Source organism: Arvicanthis niloticus, chromosome X, assembly GCF_011762505.2.
Source record: "Arvicanthis niloticus isolate mArvNil1 chromosome X, mArvNil1.pat.X, whole genome shotgun sequence".
Lineage (NCBI taxonomy): Eukaryota > Metazoa > Chordata > Mammalia > Rodentia > Muridae > Arvicanthis > Arvicanthis niloticus.
Genome location: NC_047679.1, coordinates 127541595 through 127566949, shown reverse-complemented (window position 1 = coordinate 127566949; position 25355 = coordinate 127541595). Strand labels below are relative to the sequence as shown.

Here is a 25355-nt window from a genome sequence, read left to right as displayed (position 1 = left end):
TAAGCTTGACTAGACAATGCTGTGACAATAGATTTCCTCTGCCTGGCTTTTAAACACAAGTGAAAGTTATTTTACCTTCCAAAACCTTTCATCCATACACTGCAATGCCAACTTTAGAAAAGAAATTCATTTTAGTGGTATTTTTTTCATGTAGCTCCTAGAAAGCACCAATATACAATAAAACTATTTGTGTCTAAAAAGTGGAAAGAAATTCAAGAGCTAGTTTACACCTTAATTGTTTATTTTATTTCATTATCACAGATTTTTTCACTTATATGTTAACATGTTAGCATAAGAGTCTTCCAGATGTGTTTGTTTCCTCAAAATTGCCTTTGGCTACATTAGCTCTTTTGCATTTCCATATGAATTTAAGAATCAGCTTGTCTTTTTCTTTTTTCTTTTCTTTTCTTTCTTTCTTTTTTTTTTTGGAAAAATGTCTGCTCTTGCCTTGATTGGAATTTAAAGTAGATTACAGATGTCCAGAAATTCTTTCCCAGCTTCATACAAGACTGTGAAGTCTTCCTGCTGGCTTGATCACTTTATAATTATGAAGTAATCTTCTTTATCTTTTAAGGACTCCTTTTTATATTTTTTATTTATTTTTACCAAGTCATCATCTATTTTTGTTGAATGATTTTTTTTCAAGACACTGGGTTTATTTAAAAGCAGAAAGATATGAAATAATTTTTTAATCTTTTTATATTAAACTATTTTACATCTTAACATTGAGAATGTATCTTTTGAACACAGCATATAATTAGGGCTTTAAAAGTCCACTAAGAAAAGCTTTGTGTTTTACTTGGGAATGCTTGTTCTGTTTCTAGTTTTTAGTTCACTGATTTCACTTAGTGCTACCTATATGTGTGGATGTAGGACCATCAATTTGGACATGGGTAACCTCTCAGGACTGGTAGCCATAAAGTAAACTCACACTCCCCTTTTCAATAATCACGAAATGCCAATAGCTCCTCAGCTAGGGGTGGGGCTTCATGAAACTTTCCTCATCCATTTTGAGATTTTGGCTGTTTTGAAATTATACAGGAGTCGCATATGCAATCAGACACATGGTGAGTTCATCTATGCAGTGTCACCGTAAGGTCTAGCAAATACCATTTTGCTAAAGATGTTACTTATCTCTGGATTTTACAATTTTCCTGCCTCTCCTTCTTCAAAGAACCCAGACCTGTGGGGAAAGACAGTATAGACACACACACACACACACACACACACACACACACACACATACACACACACACACACATATATATATATGGTGCATATATATATGCACATTAACTAGTTGTCTGCCTCTTTATTAATCACCATCTACTAGATTTTCTTATGAGGATTGAAAGATTCACTGCTAGCTGAGTATAAAGATAAAACTTAGGGAACAGTTTATTACTATGTGAATTTATCAGAACAATAGAATTAGCCTTTCCATTGATCCAATGACATAGCTAACCACATGTGTTTGGCCTAGTTAATGGTACCAGGCATAAATTCTGTCTTATGGAACAGGCCTTAAGTCCAATAAAAGTGATCGGTTAGATTGGTTATTCCCACAGCATTTGTGCTACCTTTGATTCAGTGGGAATATCTTGCCAGGCCAGTTGTTATTATATCTGGGTAAGAGACTGTTGATGACTTTTCTCCCCTGCCAAAATGCATAGACACTTCTAGCAGTATGAAAGCTACCCATTCATGGTGAAGCTTCCAGATAAGTAAGTACCAGCTTGCTTTCTCATACCCTATGACTCAAATATATGGTATTGTCAGGCATATGATCTTTGTACCAAATTTCAAATGGTAACTAAGAGCAATGACAATTGCTTGGAATTTGGGGGATGATCTATGAGACCATATTGAGCAATGGAAACAGCCTGGAATGCTTGTAACCCCACTGGCCAACAACATGTAAAGAGTAACCCATAGGTAAGCTTATTATTTGATAGCCTGTCTTGTTTGGTAAAGGCGTTATTTCAGGGTTTCTATTACTATGATTAAAACAAATGACCAAAAGCAACTTGAGGAGGAAAGCATTTATTACATCTTACAAATCCCAGGTCACACTCCATCACTGAGGCTTGTCAGGACAGGAAATCAAGGCAGGAACATGGAATTAGGAACCAAAGGAGAATCCATGGAGCAGTGCTGTTTATTGGCTTGCTCTCCATGCCTTACTCTGCTTGCCTCCACCTACTTAAGGATGGCGCCAAACACAATGGGATGTGCCTCTCCATATCAATTGCTAAACAAGACAATGTCCTACAGACTTGTTTAGAGACAATGTGATAGATTTTCTCAGCTGAGGATCCTTCTTCCTTAATATGTCTAGCTTTGGGTCAAATTGAAAAAAAAATCAATCATCATGGACTCTAACCTTCTGGAACCATAAGCCCAATTAAAATGCTTTCTTTTGTAATTTTGTTTTTATATACAGCCAAATAATACCACGTTTTATGTATGTCTGAAATTTTTAATATCCATTCACTATCTGTTGTGAATAGGGAAACAATGAACATGGATGAGAAAGTTTCTCTGTCAGAGAATATACAGTTATGTGGGAATATGCCCAGGAATGGAGAGCTGGATCATATGCTTGTTCTAGTTCTTGTTTTCTGAGGAAGCTCTATAGAGTTTTATAGTGGCTTTGCCAGTTCTTTTTGCCCTACATCTACAACCAGCATTTGTACGTATTTGTTTTATGATCTTAGCCATTCTGACTGTGGTAAAATAAAGTAGTTTTTTTTTTTAAAAATGTATTGAATCTTTGTGAGTTTCTTATTCCAGCCCTGCTCATCTCCCCATGCCCTCATATTCTGCTCTTTGTCCTTGCAACTTCCCCCCACAAATAAAACATATACTCACAAACAACAAAAAATAAAGCATAGAATACATCTCATGAAAGCTATAGTATATTACAGTATGTCCCATAATATACCCTTCTGTACATATATCTTCATTTCTTGTAGTGGATCCAGTTGCAGGCTGGCCATGAAGCTGGCCGGCTCCAGGGTGACATTCTCTATCATCACTGTGTGGAGTGTTGGCAAGCAGAACTCTGGCTTCTGTGACAGCATCAATGTTGGATCCTCACCTAGATTCCTTCATGTTATCCCTGTGTCATGGAGATCCTGAAGCTTTGGAATAGTAGGACTGACCCTTTCACATGACCCAATTGTTTGCTAATGATAAAGATTTTAGGGTGGGTCATCTTAGAGCCCTGGATCTGGGCCTGGGTTGTAGCAGAACTGGTCAGACCACCAGCATTCCCTTATTCTCACCACCAGGGCAAGCTCTCCAGCACTGCTCTGGCTAGGGCACCCAATGCCACCAACAGCAGGAGGCATGGTCAGCTCTGCTGCTCTCATGCCCTTGGGACCAGCTCATTTGTACCCACACCTCCAGAGCCAGCTCTACTCTACTGCCCACTCTCTCAACAGCTGCAAACTGTAAGGGGCTATACTAGCTTCCCAACTCTCATACCCTCTGGGCTGGCTCACCTGAGCCTTCACCATCAGGGCCAGTACCACTGGCTCTCATGCCCTTGGGGCCAGTTTATATAACTATTGCAGCTGGCAAGGGGGATGACATCCCCAAAACCACACCACCTCATGGCAGGCAGGGGTAGGCTTTCTCATGCTGCTCTTGTCCTTAAGGCTGGCTCATCCATACCCCTTAGGGGGCAGCTCACCAGAGCCCCTTTGACCCAGGCCAGCACTAGTGTGCTGCCCAGAAGAGGTGAAAAGCCCACTCTCCTGAGTGCTGCTGGTGAGGGGGAAGGGACAGCTCTCCAGCCATCATGACCCAGGGCCAGCTCTTCAGACTGCTGCAGGTTGTGAGGGGTGTGAGGAGGAAGGCATCCCTCCTATAACCACACCAACCCATGGCAGATGAGTAGCAGGGCCACTCTTGCCCTCAGGTCTGGCTCAGCTGTACCTCCACTCCCCATTTGGCTCTGCTGTGCTATCCAGGCAAGGTTCAGGCTTGTTCTTTTGAGTGCTGCAGCTGATGAGGGGCAGGGATAGCTCTCCTGAACTCATGACCACATGGGCATCTTTCCCAATTGCCAGAGGTGGGAAGGGGCTTGGGGGCATCACTTCTTTGCCTGTGTACCCCATGGTAGATGAGTGGTAGGTCAGCTCTGCCACACTCACATGCTTGGGACTGGCTCACCCACACCCCTGCTATTAGGGCCAGCTCCACTGTGTTGTTTGGCAACATTGCAAGACCCACTATCCCAAGAGCTGCCAGTGGTGAGAGATGGAGCCAGTTCTTCAGAGCTCTGCACCAAATGAGGGGTGGGGCCTGTTTGGCATAGTCCCTGAATACCCAGGTTGTCTCAGGCAGCTTCCCTGACCAGGGACATCCCCATGTTCTCTCGTGGTAACGTGAGTCATGGACATCAACACTGACCCCTGCCACTCAGACATGGACTCAGACATGGACTCAGACATGGCTCTCAGTGACAGCTTGGGCTGGAACCTCACCATGGCCCCCAGGAAGTGGAGCTGGCCACTTAACTTAACTTAACTTAACACTCTCCACCCTCCAGTTCCATCTTTCTTTATAATACTCAAAGTGCTCCATTTTTCTTTCTTATCTGACTACCACATACACATACACATTGTAGTGGATCCAGTTGCAGGCTGGCCATGAAGCTGGCTGGCTCCAGGGTGACATTCTCTATCATCACTGTGTGGAGTGTTGGCAAGCAGGTGTCTATGGGTCACCAGTGCTATGCATTGGAGAGCAGGTCTGTGGGTGGCACATCAGTCCATGGGTCTCTGTCTGTCTTTCTCCTCTGCAATCTGGATTTGCTTTGCTTTGCTTTGCTTTGCTTTGCTTTACTTTTTTGAGTCCTAGGCATAATAGAGATTTGGCCACCAAGCCAGACATCAAGCTAGGATGAACAAAGAGCTGTAATCTGCTCTGCCTCTGACTGATATAAAAACAACATCAACAGCAAGGTGTCTCTTTGCCCATTGCTGGGGGATAGAGTCTTTGTATTCTTGATAATATAGCCTGTGAATAATGCCTTTTATATCTGTTTTTCTTACTTAGGGTTTTATTTCTTTTTTTTCTAACCACAATGCACTAAACTGAGGCCTCCATTTAACGGCTTGAAAGTAGTGATGAGAGCACAGAGATTCTGTCAGATAGTGTGTGTGTGTGTGTGTGTGTGTGTGTGTGTGTGTGTGTGTGGTGTGTAGGAGTTCGTGTGTGAATGCATGCAGACATGTATATATTGGTGGGTTTACATATGGAATTCTGAGATTGATGCTGAGTGTTTTCCTTCATCACTTTCTACCTTATTTTTTTGAGATAGGGTTTACTAATTTGGCTAGAGTGACTGGCCAATGAATTCTAAGGACCCTACAGTGTCTGTTTTCTAACCTCTGGGGTTACAGATTCATTCATTATACTCAGCTTTTACATGGGAGCAGAAGGACTGAACTCACTTCCTTATGTTTATACGTCAGTTGCTTTACTGAGTCCCTAAGATTCTTATTATCAGAGAGAAACATTGCAATAAAAATAGAGTGATGTAATATTTTCAGAATATGTTTTTGTGTATGCATTGTCTCATATTAAAAGATGTTACCATGTTCTCAATTTTGATATTTTTTGAAAAGATAGAAAAATAAAATTTTATGAATACTTGCTTTTAAATACTGCCTCTTTATATAATCAAAATATTGTTTTCTTCTAAAATATTAATGTTGTGAATTACATTTAAACCAGAATTTCTTATCTGTGATAAAGAAAACCAGGTCATGATGTATTAAGCTGTTTATATGCTGTTGGATATGATTTTAAAATATCTTTATGGATTTTCTCACTCACATTCATGAGTCAGAACATTCCCAAGGATATAGTCTTATAAAATGATTTGAGGAGTGTTGTAGCTTGGTTTATTCTATGAACAGGGTTTCTTTTTTTTGTTAAATTATAATTACTCCTTTTCTTGAATGGTTGGTTGAAATGGCAGTGAAATTGTTTTGGCCTAGATTTTCTCTATGGAAAAAATTTGGTTTGACTGTTTCCCTAGTCAGTTTGTTGTTATGCACGTTATCTTTTCTCTGACCTGATGTACATAAAGTTGTTTGGAATCTTCTTGTACAGTTCTTTTGATAAACAGATGGTTCCCATTCTATTGGTTATATACTTATAAATAAGATCCCATGTAAAAGTTGAGCATAGTGAATGAATCTGTAGCCCCAGAGGTTAGAAACCAGATACTGGAGGATCCTTAGAACTCTTATTATCTGATAATAAGACTGTGACAGTAGGGGCTCAGTTGGTAAAGCAACTGACACATAAGCATGAGGAAATAATTTCCTTTCATATTGATCTCTGTGATAAATCCCAAATTAGTTTTGGGATATAAGGTTGGGGAAGGTTAGGGTTCATCGTCACCTTCATGGAAAAATCTAACTAGTTCAACATCAATTCTTATGGAATGGATTTCTTTGAGAACATCACTGCAGATCTATATGTATAAATCTTTGTCTGGCTTCTGTTTTGTTCTGTGAACTATTCATCTATACTCTGTTAGTCACACACTACCATAATTAAAGCATTTTCATATAAGTTTTGAAATCAGACAGTAACCCCTTCATGTTTGCTTTTCATTTTAAAAATGACTTCAAATACTCTTAAGAATTTTTCATTTTCAGAAAATGTCAAAAATTCTTGTCAATTTATATGAAATTTTACTATTTTACTTAACATTATAGTTTTGCAAATAGCTCTATAAAATATTGTTTAATAATCCTGTCAATTTTTATTATATTTAGAGAAAATTGACACTTTGTTAATACTGTCTTAGAATTCAATTTTATAAACTGTCTTTCTGTGAAACTATGTAGTTTTCCATGTAAATATACATTTTTGTTAAGTTTATTCTGGAATTATTGACTCTTTTTTGCCTTAAAATTAATCTTGTTCTTTGGAAATTCACTTTCACTTGTTGCTAATGAATGAAATACATTTTTTAAGAAATGAATTATTTAATTCTATTATCTCTTCCCCTCCCCTCTCTCTGTGTTGTGTGTGTGTAATGTAAGTAGTTAGCAAATACAAGTGCCTGTGAAGATGAGAACAGCCTTTTGTCATGGATGCTGGGAACTGTACAATTAGGTATTATTATGGATCTTATTTATATATTATTGGAATTTATGTGATACAACATGTTGAGCATAATAATAATATATGTTTGTAAATTACTTAAAGAGTAGATCATAAATATTCTAAATTTATAAAGTATGTAGCTGGAATAACATATACATGATAATTAGCATGATTTAATATTTCTAAAATGTATATACATCTCCACTATCTCATTGCTGACTGCTAACAAAAGTTGAAACAATGTAGTAAGTAAAATAAATTTTATAAGACACTATTTAGGGTAAAATAAATGTTGATAAAAATAAGCACTGCAAATGTAAGATTCATAATAATGCATATTGTACATTAAATTCATAATAGTCTATATCATAGAGAAATACAAGTAAATATACAAACATCATAGTAAGTATAGTAATATAGCATACAAGATCAATGTATAAAGATGAAGTATCAGGCTGGAGAGATGGTTCACTTGTCAAAAGAGCACATACTGCTCTTCAGAGGCCCTGATTTCATAACTAGTACAATGGGATATTTCAGTTTAGTTTTTATGTCCTCCATGATGAATAATGATGCTGAGTATTTTTATATGTTTATTGTCATTGTCTTTTTTGGATAAAATATTTGCTCTGCTACTTTTCTCAGACCTCAACATAATAAGTGCTATGTACAACAAATCCATAGCCAACTCCACTAAGTGGAGGAAGCCTCAAATCAATCAAATCAGGAGTGAGACAAGGCTGTTCATTATCTCCAGTCATTTTCAATGTAGCACTTGAAGCAATAGCTTGAACAATAAAGCAAGAGAAGAAAATTAAATGTATACAAATAGGAAAAGAAGTCAAACTATCTCTATTTACAGATGACATAATGTTATACATAAGTGAAAAGAGTTGAGTTATTTGTTTTGCTGGGCAGAAACCTTTGAATTTGATAAAATCTGATCTGTATATTTATTGCTTTTGTTGCCTATATTTTGGTATTATGTTTATCAAATTATCACCAATTATTATTATTGACCTCTCCCAAATTATTATCAAGACCATTTAGAAAAATATTTGTTTTCTTCTAGAACAGTTTTTGTTGAATACATAATTCTCTATTTACAAATTTTAAATGTTATCATTTATTGGGTGAGTTTTAGAATTCTTGGGTGAATCCAGGGCTTTGCACATGAGAGATAAATGCTCTACTATTAACCTAAGCTCCCAAATTATTAGCCTAAGCAGTATAAAAATGCTTCTTTCTTATGAGAAATTGTTTAACTTTAATATTCTTCCTAAGTATGGCTTTTGTTTGTTTGTTGTTGGATAGCTTCAAGATTTTCCCTTTGTCTTTGCTTCCCAAAGTCTATTGTATACCTAAATGGGTATATTGTTTACAGTTTATCCAGACTGCTGAATTTGAAAATATATGTGCTCGCATTATTTGTCTTTAGGGGGAATATTTTGTTAGAATTGAAATTAATTTACAATAGCCAGAACATATTTAATGTATTTGATTTTATGAATTTTCATTATGTTTAGAAATGTTTTAGGTATTGTTTTTCAAATACTTTCATTTCTTGTGTTTCTTCTGGCACTTTAATTATATATATATGTATATATATATATATAGTTTGTTATTGCCTCATGTATTATCAACACTTCATCCTTTCCCCCATGTTCATATTTTTATTCTCTAAACATCTATATTCTTATTCTTTCTTATTTCAGATTGGATAATATTGTTGATATTCTAGTTAATCCTTTCTTCTACCATTTCAAATCTGCTTTCCTGTGAATTTTAGTTGAGAGGTTTTCATTTTTAGTTACAGAATTTGCATCTTTTAAAAATTCCTCATTTTGTTACAATTTCCTACTTATATTTATTGCAAGTATATTTTCCTTATTTAATTATGTAGCAATGAGCATTCATTTAAAACTTTTTCTGACAACTTCATGATTTGTTTCAATAAAAGTTTGTCTGTGTTGAGTGTGTTTTCTCTTGAGTATTGATAATATTTTCATATTTCTGTTTTATAAATTTGTAACTCATCTTCAACATTGTGAATGACATAGTCTGGTTTCTTTATTCTTTTTTATTTCTCTGTAGAGTATTGATTTTTGTTTATTTCAGTACATAGTGAAATGGCTTAATCCTTTCAGATTTATTTACAGTTTTTGGACTCTGTTCCAATATGCATATTTCACAAGTTTTTGGCCAGTTTACTTCCATTTTTGTGTCTGTTTATCTATCATCTATCTATCTATCTATCTATCTATCTATCTATCTATCTATCTCTTTGTTTTCTCACATTACTTACAGACTCTGGTTATTCACAGTGAATTTTTGTCTTTTGACTCTTCAAGTCACATAGACTGAAAAATTGTGTGGGGGATTGTGTACTTGTATTCTTAACTTCCTAGCCATAGAGTTGTACATGACAGGTACATTTGGCAAATGCTAAGAATTAAGCTTTTATTTACTTTTTATTTATATTTTCCCTTACAATTCATTTGCTAAACATTTAAAAGATGCAATAGCGATTCTAGTTTCTCTGGAGTTTTATTTACTGCTTTAGCCTGGGGGCTGCCATTAGGCAAAACTTCCTCCATGTGGCAACTCCCTTCCTACTTCTTTTAAGTGCTTGATGCTTATTATGTTCTTTGTGACCTATATTATGGTTTGTCTGCAAGATAGTGTACTTTCTGCTTATTTTCATTCTTTATTAGTTTACATTTCTTTCTCTTTTTTTAGTGAGCTCATCATTTTTAGTGTTTGCATAATAAAAATCCAGTATCACATGCTTTATTATATGTATGCCGTTTGGATTGAAAAAACATATAGGTCATAAAAATAGAAGTAGTATCTGAGACAAAGGATAGAATCAGTGATGGGAAGACAGCATAGAGTAATGACAGGTCAACACATTACTACACAAGGTGCACATTTATGAAAATTTCACAGAGAAAGAAGCCTATTATTTTGCATAATGAAGATATGAATTTTAGGGCATAAGGAAGAATATTTGTTTTGATCTTATCTTCAGTTAAATAATTTGTATTAAGATATCTTAAAAAAGATATTATCTTGTTGGTTTATTTGTTTGTTCAGTATCTTAGACAAAAATGAAAAGTTAACAACTGCAGTAGACTGAATAGTGTCCCACTAAGATTCACATCTGTTCATAACCTCAGGTTGTAATCTTACTTAGAGATGATAAATCTTTGCAAAAGTTGTTAGTGATGAGATCATCTTGGGTTTAGTGTGACTGTAAGAAAAAGAGTAGAACATTTGCACAATCGTAAAAAGGCACAGGTAATGACTGGAGTGATGTTTCCATGTGACAAGGAATGCCAAGATCCAACAGAAGCTAGGAGAGGTACAGTAGAATTTCCCCCTAGAGCCTGTGGAGGAGGTGTGGTTCTGCTAACATCCCAATTAGGCTTCTGGCCTTTAGAATAGTGGCAGAATAAATTGCTGTTGCTTTATACTATTGAAAAGATGACCGTTTGCTATGGAAGTTCTAGAAAACCAATACCTCTTCCTCATAAAGTTCTGTGTCTTTTTAAAATTGGGTTACTAATTCAATGCATTTAGTGGACATATGTGCAAACAAGTCTACACATAGAAAATAAGAAGGCACTTGCATAGGTGTTTTCTTGGAAGACAAACATGCTAACCCTGGGGTCAGCAGTCTAGATGTTGGTCCTAAGTCTACCACTGATGTACGAGGATTTTGTGTGTAGTTTGTTTTTTCTTCAGTTGTTTTTGCTTTTGTATAATGCTGCTTATCTTTGTGTTCTTTCAGCTCCACAATCCCAAGCCTGTGTGTCTTTTCCTCCCTACACAATCAGTCTACAGATATATAGTTTAACAAAAGTGTAGACTTGTGCTCTATGTACTTTGGTGGGTAGAGGTGGGATTCTCAGGAATTGACACAAACACAGTAGCACTGTAAGTTAAATAAAAATGGAACAGTGTTAGATACTTTAAATGCCTACTAGCTCTCAATTAATGTTTCAATATTGAGGACTAATTGATTTTCAGTCAGATGTCCTTTGTTTCTCTGATTGAATAGGTCAGAAATTACATATGAAGGTTTGATTTTTAAAAGGTTTTAGAGGGCTATAGAGATGGTTCAGTGGTTAAGCACTTGTTGCTCTTGCAGAGAACTGAGATTTGATTCTGGGCCACACCATAGCAGGTCACAAACTTCTATAATTCCAGTTTTAGGGGATTTGCCACCCTCTTCTGGTCCCCCTGGGCATGAGGCACACTGGTGGAACACAGCCATACATTAGACAAAACAACCATACACTTAAATTTTAAAGGAAATGGTTTTAGCCTAATCATCCTGAATAAAAAGAGAGTGATTTTTTAAATAGCAGTAATTATTTATACTCATGCCCATATTCATCTTGCTTCTGAAGTACAAAAAACAAATAAAAAAAAAACCAAACAAGACACAAAAGAAACAACAACAACAAACCAAGCAGTGGAATGGAAGTAGTTTTTAAGTCTTAGATTGCTGGATGTAACAGGGTCTTTTAAAACAATGTTCATCACCTTTCAATTAGTTGTTGGTGATTCTGAAGAAATGACTCAGCCAGAGCAACAGTCATTTTCAGAGGTGTCCTCCAACCCTAAGTTTCTTTGTTTTAGTCTTTTGGTCTCTTTCCACTCAGTTACATTGCTGGGTTACTTTACTCAGACTGTTTTTCCTCCTTTGCTTTATATTTTGGATCAGTCCATTTTTATTCTCTTAATCTTGTATATTCTCTCTAGCACTATGGACCTGCTCTTGCCCTGGATTCCCTTGAAGAAAGCCTGAGCTGACAGTTTTGAATTGGATCCACACTTCCAGTTCATTGGGGTGGAGATCAGTATGGCTGAACTGTTTCTTCTTAGTGGAGTGTGAATGACAACTTTTTTGATGTACAGTTTTTGGAGCTCATTATTATCTTTGGAGATGGAATGTGAGCAGACAAGATTTTTAAACCTTTATTTGGAGCCTGGGATAGAAGGCACACCCATACATGGAAGGGAGAAAAGAGAGAAAAAGAGGAAGCTCACACTTTGGTCCTGAAGAGAGAAGTAAGCATCTCACAGCGGCTTGGTAATCCATACTTCCTTTATCTTCTATTTGCTCTTAGCCTTTTGCTCTTTTTTTCCTCCCTTTTGCTTGCCCTGCTCCTCCCCTTCTCTCTGAGCTTCCCTAGATTTCTCTGCTGGAAACCTCAAAGAATAAAATACTACTTTAGTCTTTCATAAAACAACCACAGATTTAAAGCCTTTGCAGCTCTGTATTCAGAACCCCAGTTTAGCCGCGTGCTCAGCACTAGGCAGTGGTAAAGCCAGCGAAGGGGGGTCGGGGGGAGGAGGGGAGGAAGGTTGGGAGGGAGGGAAGGAAAGAGGGAGGGGAGAGAGAGAGAGGGAGGGAGAGCCGGAGGTAGGGGGAGGAAGAGAGGGAGAGAAAGGGAGGGAGAGAGGGAGGGAGGGAGGGAGGGAGAGAGAGAGAGAGAGAGAGAGAGAGAGAGAGAGAGAGAGAGAGAGAGAGAGAGAGAGAGAGAGAGAGAGAGAAGGAGGGAGGGAGAGAGGGAGGGAGGGAGGGAGGGAGAGACAGGGAGGGAGCGAGGGAGGAAGAGAAGAGAGGAAGAGCGTGAGCGCGCGCTAGCTAGCTAGCAAAGCAGAGAGACAGACTGAGATAGGGACTAGGAGAGACATCTAGAGAAAGAAAAGAAGCCAAGCTCTATCAGGGCTTAGCCTCCAACTTGTTTCAGTTCATTCATCCTTTTCTCCTCTCTGCTTCGGGGAAGTGACTGTGGCACTCGGTAAGAGACAGAGATGTTCCTTATTCCCCCTCCCCCAAGCTCAGGTCTCCTTTCCAGATAGCATCTCTCTCCCCCTTAAGGAGAGTCTCCTTGGGTTGGTCGGGAGGCGAGACGTGCTCTGCAGCTGTGATGCTATCGTGGGTTTCCCAGTGGGGCTGGTGGAAGCCCAGAGGCAGCATCTGGGCTGGGAGGCGCTGGGGTAAAACCTGGTTTGAACAAGGGGGGTTGCGATGTGGTGGTGTATGTGCGATTTGCTTTATTGTCAGTGAATTGTTATGTTCCTCTTTGAAAGCAGGTCAGCATTGACCTTGCAAATTGCTTGGGGGGCCCCACAGCTGCTGCAGAAAGCTACAGTGTGGCCCCTAGCCAGAGCAGACAGCACTGTCATGACCCCACAGAAAGCCCTAGGCACCGAGGATGGGGTAATGGCTGGAGCTCCCTCCTTTAACTCTTTCTCTGCAGCTGTGTCTGGCTGAGGGAAATCAGAAGGAAGGAGGAGATTGTGCTGCCCCCTTCCCTCTCCCTATTGCAGTCCCCAGATGCAAGTGAGTAGAAAGTTGCAAATAACTGCTTCCTTTCAAGCAGGTGGAGCCCTTCCCCCTTCATTTGAGAGGCTCACTGTGGGGTTGGACTCCAGTTCTACAAACTTGGGAGGCTTTTATTGCTTCAGTGAGGGAAGCCCCCAGTGCCTGCCCACCCCCTAATCCCAGGGAGCTGTGCTGACAGCCTAGACCAAGAATTCAGATTTCACATATCCCCTACAGAATGGCATCCTCTTAGGTCCAGGTGTGTCCTTGGGAGGAGGATGTTAACACCTGATGGTTTGTGAAGAGCTTTCTTCCCAGTAGGCTGCCCCCCTGCCTGTGGCTGGGGGGGGGGCTGCTAGGTAGGAGAGGAGAGGGTGGGGAGCTAGGATTTTCATTAGGAATGGTATGAATTATTAAGGGTTGGTTCCTACACTTTGGTTGATTTGAAGCCATGAGAGGACTAGCTGAAACTATTGTATCATTCTTGAACTTGTAAGGGACAGGATCTAATTACTAGATAGAGTCTTCTCTCTGAAGTTAGTGACACTGTCATGGCCCTGGTAATAATTTTTAGAACAAATTGTACCAATCACTAACATTTGAGTGTTTAATGTTTTTGATCTGGGCTGAGGGTTCAATGTGTCATTATCTGTGGTTGACTGATGAGGAAACTGAGGTACAGCAAGGTTAAATAGCTTGTTAAATGACAAAGCACAGCCACTTCCAGTGGGAAATGAAAGCACAGGCCCCTGGATCACCAGTGACCCTCTGCTGGCAAGCTCAAGGCTTTGGGGAGCAACTATTGACCTTGTGTAGAGCAATAGGAACTGGGAGTGATGGGACCCAGGTTTCCTCAACGGAACTAGAAGGCTGCTCTTGACCTACCTACTTTCTGCTTTGGAAAGGTTGCCTAGAAAAACTTTTTTACTTTTCCGTGGTCACAGCTGAAACCATTCTGTGTTTAGCTTCAGAATATCTTTTAGAAATGGATCTTGATGTTACTTTCTGAAAGCTCGGCTAAACATTTGTGAATTATAGAACATTCCAACTAGAAGGCTTCCTAAAAGTCATTAAACTCTGACTTGTACCTAGCTCTTGAGTTTGTTCTCAGCACCCCATTTGTTGACTGCTGTCTATTTAAATTCCCTGCAATGATAGAGAGCTCATTATGTGGTTCTTCATAGTTTTGAACAACTATGTTAGAAATTTTAGAAAAAAATTAACTATGGCTTCTGTTTATTGTTTCTTTCGAAATGTCTAGAAGAAACTTGCTATTTTTAAGTAAGTTTTCTTCAGCTAGTTGAAGATGGTGATCATACCTTCTCCTCAAGTTGTGGGTCTGACAAGACTATACAGATTAAACGGTTAGTGTTGACTTCTGGAAACTAGACTTTTTATTCATGTGGCACAATAGTCCATTTGTTTGTCAGCTTCATACTCACATTCCAGACTTTTCTCAAGAAACTCTGATAGTGTAAGTTCTGATCTCTGGAAGAACTACCTCTCTGCTGTCATCTGGAGTGCTGCAAACAAAGAAGTAGTCTTTTGTATTGCTAAAAACCATGGGCCCTTTGGGGCTAGTCATTCTAGAACAATCATAGGTTGATATTGTAGCTAGACAAAGATATGGGGAATAGGGGATTCCAGAGTCAAGATTAAGGGAAATATTAGTAAGGAGATATTTGAAATAGTTGTGACTTTAAGATCCATACACAATTTGGCAGCTAGAAGAAAAACTTTTAGAATGACAGCTATCACCAAAGGAATCCAGTATGACTGGAAAGAAAAGGAATAAACAGAGCACTGTTCACAAACTTGGGTTCTACTCCTGGTTCTGGTGATTTGCCAGTTGTCTTGGACATGAATTCCTCTTCAACACTTTTAGTTTTTCCATTTACAAAAAAGGTCTGAAGTTTATAAAGTCTCAGTGGTGTGAAGGTTTTCAGAAGCCATCCAGGGGCAGTGCTTCTCAGACAGTAACATACAATAATGTAAAGTGATGTCCATTGGGATAATTTTATAATGTTAATTCTGATCTGGGATTTTAGAGTGGAGCTGAACAGTTGAATACACAGGCAGGTGATTCTTAGACTGTTTCACTGATCACAAAGTAGCAAAGTTCTAGGGTGGTGCTTATTAAACTGTCTTCACTAATTCAGTTGTTTATTTTCACTATTAGTTCATTTGGTTATGTAGTTGGGCACTGTGAAGAGGATAGAAAAGGTGAACAAGAGAGACATGTTCTCTGCTTGTTTGGGGTTTGTCATTGATGGGGAAGAGGCTGGCGATCATGTAATCACACAACTAAGCCATTTTAGTGATGAATGCTGTGAAGCATAAGTTTGCGGAGAATGTCTAATAGAGAACTTGAGGTTTAAGGAGATATTGAAGATACATACAAAAGCATAGGAATTAGGATGGAAGTGGTATAGCAGTTTTGTCTATGGACAGAGAAGGGGGTAAGGATGGAGAAGGGGGAAGGGGAAGGGAGGGAAAGTATATACTGGCGATATACATGGTGTTTTGAAGGGTTTTAATCTTTGGTTAGGAAATATGTTGCCTGAGAAAGGGTTTTTAAAGTAGGGTATTTTACAGTCTAAGCTGGATCCATTTGATAGAGGGTTACTAAGTGTTTAAAATAGTCCAAAGAAAATGTGGTAGACACAGTATGGATTAGACTTAGTCTCTGCTGTCTGAGATGATAGAGTAAAGTAGAAAGGAGAAGAAATATACAAGTGGTGCCAGTACTAGGAATGTAAGATCCAAAGCCTAAAAGAGACACAAAGGGCTTCAAAAGGGAACAAAGACAACTCCTGGAAGTAGATTTTGACTTGTGCATTTAAGATTAGACAGACTTTAGACAATAGTGCTAAGGGATGGCCAGTTGTATATGATGAAATAACATATGTATAAGAAATGTTTGGCAAATAGGTGGAGAACTTGACTACAAGCAATATTGAATCCCAGCTTGGAAAAAAGATTTATATGCAAAAGAGATAGCATAGCACTAATTGTGAGCAATTTGATCTGGACAAGCTGAGTGGTTTGATTAGTCTGAACTCACACAGATAGTAATGCTATTGCTGAATCTCAGATGAGCTGCTGACTGTAGCTGGAATGTGGGCTTGGAGCTCACAAAGAAGCCATGTGGAGACAGTAGTGTGAGAGTCAGTGTCTCTCAATTTTTGAAATAAGAAAAGAGATACAACTGTGAGATTTTAGTAAATATGTATATTTAGGTTATAAGAGAAGGAGATAAACCCATGTAAATGCTAGAAAAGAGGTTTAGATAGGGAGAATAAAGAGAGAAGATGTGATCACCATTGCATTTTGCAGGAGAGTTGAGTACCAACAAATGACACTCAGTTTTGTGTACAGTCCTTCTTACTCTGAAACTCACAGTGCTTACTAATGTTTAAGTTGGATGATGCATAACCATTTTGTAGCATCTGGCAGGTGATAATACTGCAATAGTAGGGGAAAGGAATGAGCCCCTCTAGGCTCAGCTCCACAGATGTGTAACCTTACTTTAAAGTCAGATGATATGCATTAGCTAAACTTACTCTCATTGCACCAGGACACCCCTCAGATCCCTGACTTTGTATGGTCAACAATTAATTAAAAAAAGGCACCTGACGGAGAAAACATTTTTGTGAAGAATCATATACTAAAAAACCTCTCCGCATATGGATTTCTGATAGCTTAGTTTATAATCTATTCCTGGACTGGATACTGACTTAATTTCTTATGACTTGTATGAGCTTCAATTTTGATAGCTGTGTGATGAGGGGAGTTGGACTAGACCTGGATCATTTATAAAGACTTAGGTTCTACAGTGCTTTATAGAATAATGTGTTCTAACCACTTGTGTATGTGTTTCAAGTTTAGTCACTTATTGAAGTAACAATGAACATTTTCATAGTGTTTTGATGCTTTGCAAGACACCATAGGTGAGGCCTCTTTGTTGTTGTATTCTTGAGATGGCTGAAATTGTGACTGTCCTGAGAGCTAAAGGAACTTTCTCCTAAGATCTGGAGTAAAGCTAGCTATTAGGTGCTATTTCCATTATGGGCATTTTGGAAGCTGTGAAAGACACTGAGTAAAATGGTGTAGGGTACTGTGAAGCAGAAGAGAGGTGGTTATCTTATATGCTGAAATGCAATGGTCCAGGTGTGTTCTTCCTAGGGGTGAATGTTTCGTGGTAATAGAAAAACATTTTTATGCTTGTACTTGAAACATGATTTAAAAGTCATACTGTGCACAGTATGTCTCCTCAGTATCCACAGAAGGAAGAATAAAAATCTCCATGCTGAGTATATAGAGGGTTGATTTTCACTTTGAAAATGCTTTCTTGAAAGAAAGGATTATTACATAGATTATCTTGAAGGGAAGGGAGGTGCTTGCAGACAGAATTATGCAAGTAACCATAACATTCTTATCACTCAGTGTGTATAGTTACCTATTTTCAGTGTAAATGTTTCCAGGAAAGGCTGTTTACTACAATCTGATGAGTTAATCACTACCTGATGTTATGCAGATGTTATTGTTCACAAGTTAGTCTTCAGTTCTATCTGAAACACATTTTTAACATCTAACCTTTTGGCATTGCTCCATGGATTTCTATTCCTCTCCTATAACAGCTATTCACACCTTGAAAGATGATTTAGTCTTTTTTGCACTTTTTCTTTATATACCCTCAGTCCTTCAGGTCATATGATATATATATTTTCTCTATCAGGTTCTTCATTTTCAGAATAACTTTTAAAAATATATTTTTGTTTATTATTTGAGACTTTATTACATTCCCACCAAGAAGTTTGGTTTGGGTTGGCCAACTACTTGGGACTGAAGCCTGCCTAGAAGTGCGGTCCTCCTACCAAGATACTGTCATTAGAAAAAGCTGACTGCCTGTCAGCTATGACTTCATATGTGCAACTGTCCTATTGTTTCCAGAAAACCATTTTCTTAATGTTGTCCACATAGGTCATATGGCTTAGGAGATTAGCATGATTCCTGAATGGGTGATGGCTAATCTTGAACTCATTCCCTTATGCACTATTTCCCAGAACTTTAATTTTAAAAGTCTTGAACAACTTCCAGTCTACTCCAAGACTGAAAATTTTGTGTGTGTTATGGCTACTTTTCATTAATACTACATTCTGAGACTTTTCACTTCATTAAGCAGCTTTCAAGAATTTTTAACAGCTGCATAATTTTATGCCATCATTATCTGACAGCTCCAATATTGACTGTTGAAATTGTTTTCAATTGTAAGTAGCTCTGCAGAATATATTTTTATGCATATCATATATCGTTTTTTTTTTTAACTTTACCTGTTTAAGGGCTCCACTCAAATGTTACTATGCTGAAGTCTTCTATAATAAGCTTAGGGTAAAACAAAACAAAACATCAAAAACAAAACAAAACAAAACAAACCACAAACTCATCTCCTGCAATATGTACCCGCATTTTTTTTCTTTTCTTCTTTGATTTGCATCATCACCTGTTGCGGCCTGTACTGCCCTGCTTTGTGGGCAAAAATGTTGCTGCCTACTCCGCTCCACGCTTGGCAGCCACTGTGTCTTGGCCCAAGCTGCCGCTCCGGTCCGAGGGTCAAGGTCTAGTGAGAGAGAGAGACAGAGAGAGAGAGAGAGAGAGAGAGAGAGAGAGAGAGAGAGAGAGAGAGAGAGAGAGAGGATAAAGGGGAAGAGACGCGAAGAATGGAGACAAGACAGAAAGTCTGATCAAGTCTCAGGTCTTCTTTATTGAAGGGAAATCTGGGGTATTTATACGCTTTTGCCACGTGCCTTGTAGGCGCGTGGATACCACGTGCCTTGCAGGTGTTGATATGACGTAAGCCTTACAGGCGTCTATAGCGTGGACAGCACGTGCACTGTGCGCCTTGCAGGCGTGGATAGCACGTGCGCCTTATAAGCATGTATGGTGTAGATAGCACGTGGACAGCACGTGAACTGTAATGCCTTGTAGGCGTGACTACCACCGCCTTGCAGCTGGGGGCAGTAAACAGCAAAACAAAATATGTGGGATATCAGAGTATGCTTCTGCTGTTGTAGGCCATTGAAAACCAAATTTCTTATCAGGGTATATGGTTCCAGATGGCTGCAAAGATAATCTAGCCGCTTTCTGCTAAAAGTCGGCTCCCAACAATCACCTAACTAGATTCCATACTAGACCCTTACCTTAGAAAGTAAGAAGAGGATTTCCCCCTAGTTTGTTCATTATTATATTCCATAGTAGGTACTAAATTTATATAATAAATGTTTAAAATGAATTATTGAAATGAGTGAAAGAGGCATTCATTGGTGGGCCTCAGGATGTTAACTTTTAAAATCACTTGATGTGCTACATAGGACGGGCAGGGCCTGCTCATGCAGCTGCACCATATATATTTTCGTCAACCTGTCAGGCAAAATAGTTGCTTTAATAATTGTTCTTGTTTTTACAGTGTATGTGAATACTTTTTATATTTCTTTGTTTCCTTCTTGTGTATGTTGTTTCTGTTGAGAATTTAAATGATTCTTTTTACTCATTTTACTATATTTAGTAGACAGACCATTTTCACCACTGTGAAAATATTTTTGTCTGTCTTCATGTTAAAAGAAATTTTACATATAGCAATCTTAATTTGTACATGATTATATCCATCTCTCCATTTGTAATTTCTTCTCATGAATTATGTTGCAATTCTTCATTGAGAATTTAATAAGTGTTTGAAGAGATTTTGTTGAGTGTTCATTGCTTCTGCTTAATCCCTCAGAAGTTTATGTTGCTGTATGGTGTGAGGTAATTTTCTAAATTGTTTTCCCTTCAGTTATTTCACAGCAGCAAATATTGAATAATTCATTCTTTTCCACTGTTGCAGAATATATCTAAATTGATATCTATCTATCTATCTATCTATCTATCTATCTATAGTATGTTCTTTGGGGAAATTATCTACTCTCCATTTCTGTGGTCTGCCTCTTTTTGTCCTAGTTATAAAGTTCAAATATTATTAAAATATTATTTAAACTTTATAGCTTTTAAATAATTCCTATCACCTCAGCTTTACTGTAGGATCACTGAGCCCCAATCTGTTTCCTTGTGTTGTGTGTATAATATTCTTTCATACCTTTAATTCTGCAAAGGAAAACTTTCTACTATTGTTGTGGTTAACTGAGTATGGCTCATCTACAGAGAATTTGATATTAATAATTTAACTTTCAGTTTCTCACTTAGTTAAATTTTTTTTATGAAATCATGGATGAGAAGTTTATCTTTTTGTATTTTGAAGTTCAAAAAGTGTGTAGAAAACACTCAAACTGTTAGCATCTTTAATTTTTTAAGACAGGGTCTCTGTGTAGCCCTTGCTGTCTTGGAACTGCATGTGCTACATTTCTTATAGCTGATGGACTGATACATTCTTGCTAACTAAAATTCATAGCTGGCCTTTGGGGTTTGTCTTTATTTCCTGCAGTTAGAAGTGAGTTTTACCATGTATAATGCCATATAGTCACCACTATATTATTTTACTGAATATCTTTACAGCTATTCAGTCCCCTGTGACTTACCTAGTCATCTCAGCCATCTGAACCTATATTTGTCATTGATCTTTTGTTTTTATTTGTAATTTTTAAGATTATGATATAATTCCATCATTTTCCTTTTTCTCCTCCAAAGCTTCTTATACATTCGTTTTATGCTCTCTTTCAAGTGCATGGTCTTTTTCATTAATTCTGTTACTTACATACACATACATACATACGTACATACATACATTTATATTCCTAAATACATAAGTATGATATTCTCAGCCAGTTAATGTTATTAGTTTTTTTTCAGGGCTGTTTTTTTTTATTACTACATTTTGTATAGAATAAGTTTCATTTTGACATTTTATCTTTTCCTGTGCTCTTCCCTCATGAAGCTGGACAACTCTTTCTTCCCATTTTACTTTCATGTTGTTGAATTTTTATTCTGCATAAAACAGAAAATATAAAACACTTGTCATTTTATTCATTGTATACTTTTGCCTTTTTCAGAGTGGCTGAGTTTAGTTTTTATTTTCACTTGTCAGTATGGGTTTAAGGTTTCTCAGTGGAATGTTACAGTATTTAAAAAATCCTGTTCACTTATAGAAGGACATTTTGGTTGTTCCCATGTTTTGACAGTTAAGAACAAAGCTGTCACTAATATTTATGTTTAGAATTTTGAACTCATTGGGTGAATTTCAAAGAGTTCAACTGCTAGATTACATGGTAAGATTGACAGTCTTCCAAGGTAGCTAGCTACTATGGCATTCCTGGCAGTAGCAGCAATCTCTCTGCAACTTTGCTAGCATTTGATATTGTCAGCATCTTGGACTGCAGTCATTCTGATAGATGTTTAGTATCATTTCAGTGTTCTGCTTTGCAAGCCCCTAATGACATTGCACCCAGCATCTTTTTGTCATTGGTAAAAGTTTTGGTGGCGTGTATATTTAGTTCTTTTGTCACTTTTATAAAGACAGGATCTCTCCATGTACCTTTAGAACTTAAAAAATACATATGTATTTAATAATAATTAGTGAAAAAACAGGCTGTGATTTTGAAGGAGAGTGAGTTGAGGTATATGGGAAGGTTTGGAGGGAGAAACAGAAAAGGGGAAACATTGTAATTACATTATAATTTCAAAAATAAACAAAATGACAAAGATTCTGTTATCTATGTTAAGATACTTGTATCGATGTTGTAATGTTTTTTTTTTTTTAAATATGTCATAACAGAGTATGAGGGAGAGGATTAGAAACTGGAAAAAGTTTCTTCATTTTATGTCCTATCTACTATACCACCTTTGCAAAAAATAGCAACAAGCATATACATGAAAAAAATTATGATTTTTATGTATCTGTGTGCATATGTATACACTTATGTATGAGTGTGTGTGTGTGTGGCACACATACTACAGTGCCTACATGTGGAGGTCAGAGGGCAATTTGTAAGGAGCTTGTTCTCTTATACAATGTGGTCCTGGAGGTCATGTGCCACTGAGCCATCTCAATGTTGTTGTAGTCTTCCTCCTCCCCCTCCTTCGTGTATTGCAATTATTGTTACTTTATTAGTAATATAGTTAGAACTATATTTTAAATGTCATTGTTAGTATATTAGAAAGCAATTGTCTATTGTGTATTATCCTTACTGTTGAGGGCTGCACTGCCCGGCTTGGGGGCCACTGTGTCCCACCCGAGCTGCTGCTCCAGTCTTTGGGTCTAGCAAGAGAGAGTGGGGGAAGAAGGGGAAGAGACGGGAAGAATGGAGACAAGACAGGGTGTGTAGTCAAGTCTCATTTACTGTCTCTCTCTTATTGTCTCCTCATTGTCTCCTCCTCTCTTATTGTCTCTCTTTGCAAGGAAATCCTGGGTATTTATAAGCACAAGCAGGAGAACACAGCTGAAGACACTTTACCACGTGCACCATGCAGCTGGGGTCACTAAACAGCAAAACAAGATATGTGGGATAAACAAGATGTTTATCAGAGTGTGCTCAGCTGTCGTAGGCTGTTGAAAACAAGTCTCTTATCAGGGTATATGGCTCGAGTTGGCTGCAAAGTTGATAGCCGCTTTCCACTAAAAGTCGGCTCCCAACACCTTACATTTTAATTTTTTAAGTCTTTCTAGTGAATGTGCAGTTGTAGCTCATGGTTCTTGTATTTCCTTGTTTCCTTATGATTGATTAGCTATTGAATATGCTTTGTGTTTCTCAGACATCTGGATACTTTCTTTGGAGAAATGTCCATTTATTGGCACACTAATGTTTAGAATACTTACATTATTACTGTATATATAAACACACTCACATACATACGTGTGTGCCCATGTGACAAACTCTTTAAAAGATTCATAATTTAAGAATATTTTTCTCATCCACATCACTGGCTATCTTTGGTGACTGCACATGGGATGGATACCCAAGTGAAATGGTCTCCAGATGGCCCCTACTTCAGTTTCTGTCCCACACTTTGTCTCCATATTTGCTCCCTTGAGTATTTTGTTAACTTCTTCTAAGTAGGACTGAGGCATCCACACTTGGTCTTCCTTCTTCATGAGCTTCATGTAGTCTGTGAGTTGTATCTTGGCTAGTCCAAGCTTTTGGGCTAATATCCACTTATCAGTGAGTAAATACCATGTGTGTTCTTTTGTGATTGGGTTAACTCACTCAGGATGATATTTTCTAGTTCTATCCATTTACCTAAGAATTTCTCAAATTCATTATTTTTAATAGCTGAGTAATATTCCATTGTGTAAATGTACCACATTTTTTGTCACCAAAGGTAGACACTAATGTGGATATCAGGAAGTGCATGCTGACAGGAGCCTGATATAGCTGTCTCCTTAGAGGCCTGCCAGAGTCTGACATATTCAGAGGCAGATGCTCACAGCTAACCATTGAACTGACCAAGGGGTTCCCAATAGAGGAGTTAGAGAGAAGACTGAAGGAGCTGAAAGGGTTTGCGGCCCCATGAGGAGAGCAACAATACCAACCAACCAGAGCTCCCAGGGTCTAAAACACCAGCCTGGGAGCACATAGGGAGGTGTCCTGGCCCACATTACTCCACGCTGTCCCATGTTTGGGGGCCAAGTGCTCTTGTCCAAGGGATCAGTCAACAGGGTCTAGCATGAGAGAGAGTGAGGATGGAGGAGCAAGAGACATGAAGAATGGAAGCAGGGTGTGTGATCAAGTCCCATTTACTGAAAGAAAATCCTAGGTATATATAAATAAGCACAAGCAGGGGAAGACAGCTGAAGACACTTTACCACATGCACTGGGTAAACTAAACAGCTGGGGCACTAAACAAAACAAGACATGTGAGAAAAACAAGATGTTTATCAGAGTGTGCTCAGCTGTTGTGGGCTGTTGAAAAACAAGTCTCTTGTCAGGGTATATGGCTCAAGATGGCTGCAAAGATGATAGCCGCTTTCTGCTAGGAGTCGGCTCCCAACAGGGAGGGACCCTTGACTCCAGCTATATATGTAGGGGAGGATGGCCTTGTTGGCATAGGTGGGAAAAGAGATCCTTGGTCCCATGAAGGCTGGACTCCCAGTGGGAAGTAATTTGAGGGTGGGGAGGTGAGAGGGGTGGTGGTGGTGGTGGTGGTGGTGGTAGTGGTAGGTGGGGGCACATCATAGAAGAATCAGGAGGAGCAGGGATGGGATAGGGAGTTCCTGGGTGGGGAGGAATGGGGTAAGGGGATAACATCTGAAATGTAAATAAAATATCCAATAAAAGAATATTTTCCTCTTCTTTGGTTTGTAATTTCATTTTCTTAGTGTGTCTTGTATTACTATGGTACCTTTTGGTTTTAAGACATTTGTGCCTTATATGATATTCTTCTTGGCTGTTGTCTTTTCTCAGTCCTGTAGTGTGTACTCCACTCCCCTCCTCTTTACAGTGAACTCTGGCTATCTTCACTATAAAAAGTCTTTTCCTCTATTTCAAAATGACTTTGTTCATTTTGTTGGATAATTTTTTTTTCATATTTTTAATTGAATGTTATGTTTACATTTCAGATTTTATCTCCTCACCCCATTCACCCCACCACCCAGGAAACCCCTATTCCATCCCCCTCCTGCCTCCATAAGGGTGTGTCCCCACCTACCCCCCACTCCCCCCTCCCCACCCTCGAATTCCTCCCCACTCAGTGTTCAGCCTTCATGGGACCAAGGATCTCCTCTCCCACCCATGCCCGACAAGGCCATCCTCCTCTAAGTATACAGCTGAAGTCATGGGTGCCTCTCTTTGTGCTCCCAGTCTGGTGATTTAGACCCTGGGGAGCTCTGGTTGGCTGGCACTGTTGCTCTCCTCTTGGAGCCACCAACCCTTTCAGCTCCTTCAGTCCT

General features: G+C 38.5%; 1 protein-coding gene and 1 non-coding gene across 4 annotated transcripts in view; one reads left to right on the top strand and one right to left on the bottom strand.

Moving 5' to 3' along the window:
* Window positions 1–4856: 4856 nt before the first annotated feature.
* Window positions 4857–4999, bottom strand: LOC117695602 (small nucleolar RNA SNORA48). Its single transcript, XR_004604654.1, has one exon. It is a non-coding gene; the product is annotated as a small nucleolar RNA SNORA48 (small nucleolar RNA).
* Window positions 5000–12217: 7218 nt separating this feature from the next.
* The window catches only part of Gabra3 (gamma-aminobutyric acid type A receptor subunit alpha3), a 213674-nt gene continuing 200536 nt past the window's right edge, over window positions 12218–25355 (top strand). The window contains exon 1 of one of the 3 annotated variants that reach the window (XM_076918611.1): window positions 12218–12238. The gene's annotated coding sequence lies outside the window, so the exon portion shown is untranslated. Of the gene's footprint in view, window positions 12239–12692; window positions 12954–25355 lie in introns of those variants that run through there. The other 2 variants (XM_034484920.1, XM_076918610.1) reach the window with 2 other exon arrangements.